This window comes from Triticum aestivum, chromosome 5D (assembly GCF_018294505.1).
Source record: "Triticum aestivum cultivar Chinese Spring chromosome 5D, IWGSC CS RefSeq v2.1, whole genome shotgun sequence".
Lineage (NCBI taxonomy): Eukaryota > Viridiplantae > Streptophyta > Magnoliopsida > Poales > Poaceae > Triticum > Triticum aestivum.
In genome coordinates, this window is record NC_057808.1 from 370,779,012 (window position 1) to 370,783,702 (window position 4,691).

The following is a 4,691-nucleotide window of genomic DNA, read 5'->3' on the forward strand; positions in this document are numbered from 1 at the left end:
CTGTAACCAGCAAGATATCTGCTTCAGCAGATAGCATTGTCTGCTCTGAAGACCTTGTTTTCACTCCAGATTTCTCCATCACCAATTCAAATGGCTGATGCATAGGAAGAGCAGTTGAATATACAAACATTGTCGACAAAAGCAATGAGAAATACAAAAAAAGGACGGCATGATATAATTCACATATATGACGCTTGGCTAAACAACATGGCATTGCATAATTCACATATATAATGCCTTGCAATAAGATAGCATTGCATAATTCACATATATAATGTCTTGCAACAAGATGGCATTGCATAATTCACATATATGGTAATTAGACACTAAACAGGTGGCATTCACACAAAGCATGTCTAAACTAAGCAAATGACATAGCAATGCAAGATACCATACACACTATGAGCAACATAACCCTGCCAAGTTAGAGCATGCACCTCAGGGGGGAAATAGGACTGGTCATCTGTCACTAAATCCTCCTCTGAGGAGCTATCTGTAACCACCAAGACATGCGCTTCATCAGATAGCATTGTCTGCTCTGAAGACCTTGTTTCCACTCCAGATTTTTCCATGACCGTGCCGAATGGCTGATGCACAGGAAGAGTAATTGAATGTACTAAAATTGTTGACAAATTTAACACGTAATAAAAAATGATGTCATGATATAATTCACATATAAGATGACTGGCTAACCAGGGTGGCATTGCAAAATTCACATATATGATGCCTGGCTAAACAAGATGGCATTGCATGATTCACATATACGATAAAGAAACTAAACAGATGGCATTTACACAAAGCATGTCTAAACTAAGCAGATGACATCTTTGATGTATACAGTAAGCAATGCAAGGCACCATATGCATGATATTACCAACATCAGCATGCCAAGTTAGAGCGAAGACCTCATGGGGTAAATAGGAGTGGTCTTATGCTTCTGAATCCCCCTCAAAACAGTTATCTTCCTCTTGATTACGATTCGAAATGGGTGGAGGGGGGGCTGCCTTTGTGCCCACCATGGAGCGACGTCTGCATGAAATTTTATTGCCACGCAAGGCTCGTCTCTTTTGCTCTACATGTTCAGTTCCATTGTGTACAATAACTGACATGCATAGGAATAAAACATAGTGAGATTATGTAAGGAGTGCATGCACAAATCCAGAGTGATGGTAGCAAACTATGGATAGACCCAAAACCAATGATAGCAGGCAGATAATAGCTTTAGTTAAAAAATACAGATAATGGCTCCTTTAATGTTTGTTTGCACCCAACATGAAACTCATAGTAGACACCCGAGATTAACCAGATAGTAGACAGATAGTACTGATTGCTGCCCCAATATGTACCCCACAACCATTTAAAAACTCAAGTTTCAGCATAAGTTTGGACCTGACTCGGAGTCTAATAGGTGAACACGACGATAAAGTAGCATGTCATCATATTAAACGATGCATAACATAAGCAGACACGGAAGAGTGCGACCTCTCTTGCGGACCAGTGTAGTCCTCAAGGTCATCTGCTCAGTTGATGATGGTAATGCAATTGTCGTGGTTGCCGGCGGCGGGGAAGAAGATCTGAGGCGGCGAAAGACAGTCTGGAGAGCGGATCCCTGCTATGGTGAACCCTTCCGTCGTTGGAGCAGCTGAGTTGGGGTGGAACACAGCACCACAGGAGCAGGACAAACCACACAAGGTTTTCTTTGACACATATCTGTAACAGAAGTAATTTGTAAGGGCTTTTTTGAATTTGAGGATTCTAACAATGCAGGGATAGGAAATAGACAGGAATAGGATAGGAATGCACGTGCAAAACAGAGAATTTGAAAACACGGGATTTCTGCCAATCTGGGTGTTTGGTTCACAAGAATTGGAAGATCACAGGATGCAAAGAAGCATGGTGAGATTAAGTCAAACCACAAGAAAATGTACGGTTATAATGCTATTATGCTACTATCTCTTAGTCTTGTGCTTCATGAATAGGAATTTGAAAAGGAGGACAAGTGGAAATTAAAATTCCTACGATTTTTCTTTCAAGGAGACACTAAAGGAACAAATCCTACAGTTTTCCTTTGCTCCATTCCTTTGCACCAAATTCATGAAAAGTAGTACCATTCGAAACTTTCCAATTCCTATGTTTTTCATTCACTTTTCCTTTCAAGCACTGGCGATTCTAGTAGGCAGGCTTGAGCAAGGAAAAGCCTACACTAAAAAAATGTTTTTGTGCTACTTCTATTACTTTGGACCCAGGCCACTGCCCTACTAGCTCAATTCCCAGGGCCATCGACAAATGCATAGCTCAAACGCGCAGAGATAAATAATGATGGCGTTCAAGAGAGTCCATCACGGATAGCTAAGTTGCCTGGTACCTCACTGCTTGTCATATAGTAGGATAAAATAATCGTATTTCCCGTTACTCCGTGTGCTCAGTGGACAATATATATAACATGTAGAGTAAAAAAGATATGCAACAAGTGTACAACCTCTTTGGTGAAGCCATGTCGATCTCAGCGTGATTGGGTTGGCCGGTGAGGATGCTCCGGCTGACTTGGCTCGGAGGAGGGGAAGAAGATCTTAGGCGTCTGGAGATGGAGCCTGAGGTAATGCTCCGCTCTGATGGAGGATTTCGTCGTTGGAGCAGCTCCGGTGAGTTGTACGACACCGAGGCTAAAGCAGCACAAGAGAGACAATGTTAACCTGAGTGGAATTCTAATAGCATCTCCAATAGACGACGTAAAATACATAACCACAAAGTGCTAGATGTAAAATACATCAACCGCTCATCTCTGAACTTAACTGTCGAAACTGAATTTAACTGTCAAAACCAAACTTGACTGTCGAAACTGAATTTTGCTGTCGAAACTAAATTTTACTGTCGAAACTGAACGCACTAGAGGTGAGGCTACACGTTAGTCGACTGACTTTTTCATCTCTGGTCAGTCAATTTTGCAGCCGTTGGATACGCAATCAAGGGCCTGCAGTTCATCTTCAACCACCACCCCCTGAGCCGCCAGCCACCACTGGCCAAACAGCCGCCCGCGGCCGGCGGTGCGCCGCCCCGCCCGCCCCGAAAACACTCCCCACCGCCGGTCCACCGCCGCCCCGGCCATCCCTCTAGGCCCCCCCGTGCCGAGCTTTTTCTTCGGCGATCCCCATGCCACCGCCCCACCACCACTGGCGACCACCGCCCCCACCCTGAACCCTAAGATAGATAGTGGGGTACCTCTCCGGCGAGCCCCCCTCCCTGCTGCGGCTGGTTCTTCCTTAACTCCGGCGAGCCCCCACCCCCTGAAAATTGACTGACCCAAAAGTCGATTCAGTCGACTGAAGTGTAGCTAAATCGAAGCAGCATCGCAAGCAAGAGCAAGAGCGAGAGCAGCAGCGCGAGCAAGAGCAAGAGCAAGAGTAGACAAGGCAGGGGACCGAGAGCAAGAGCAGAGCAGCAGCGCGAGCGAGAGCTAAAGCAGCAGCAGCTCCTACTGATGTGGACGTCGCTGCCGAGGGAGCGACGCCATGGAGGAAGTGGCCGGCGACGCTGCCGTGGATGGAGCCGCGCCGTGTCGGCTCGGGACCGAGCGCCGGCAGCACCGTGAGATCGAATCAAGAAGAAAATGCGGCGATTAGTGTACAACCTCTTTGGAGGCGCCGATTAGGCCGCAACTTCATCCGAGGAAACGGTGATGATGATGCTCTTCCGGTGGTGCAGGTGAAGACGACGGTGTGGGAATGGAGGTGGCGCGAAAGACGAGGGGAACATCAGGGCAGCTCCTTGGAGGTGGAGGACGGGGTGGCTGAACCGGCGGGACGACCAGATCGACGACGGATCCTCATCTGGTACGGTGGATGAGGGATGTCGAGGTGTTGCTGTGGACGACGTCGTCGGGGAAGAGGCTCCGGCTGGGTGGCGGACGGAGGAGGGTGTGGGGCATCGCGGGTTTTCCCGGCCTCGGTGTACGAATGGGTGGGTGGATGGGATGGGAGTGGGGAACCATGGCTTACGGATGTGCTTGTCCGAAATGTGGGGTAAGTTATGAAAGTACCCCCACCGATTTGAGGCGGTTCTTTTGGTTCAGGGGTATCACGGGCATTTCGCGTGTCGGGATTTCACAGGAGGTGGGAGTTTTCGCGCGCGTTGTAATTTTGGAATAGCAAGGCGCGGGTTGAGATGGAGGGAGTTGTCGGAGCACAACGAGACAAAGATTTATCTTAAATATTTCGGGGTAACAAGGCGCGGTTTGAAGAGGCGGGAGTTTCGCAGCACGATAGACAGAGACGCTAGCTTGAAATTTCGGCATAACAAGGCGCGGCTTGAAATTTCGGGAGAACAAGCTTAACGTGTACCCAAAAAAGACAATTTGGACTAGTATGATATACTACGTATAATGTGTTTAACACGCACAACACACACACAGACACCATTTAGACTAGTAAGGTACACGTGCATTGCACGCATGAGATTTGGCAACCAAATTATGAATAAATACCACATTATAGCATGTAAGCTTTGAGCCATATATGCATGATGTAGATGTCCGTTTAATTCTTATAGTTCATTTCATTCAAAATCATCTAGTTTTTATAAGAAAGCTAATCTATTTTAAGATTCATGGAATTGTGCATTGTAAGGCATAAAGTAAAAACAAATCATGTAGGAAAACATTTGGGCAATTCTGATACGGAAGATTCTAGAACAAG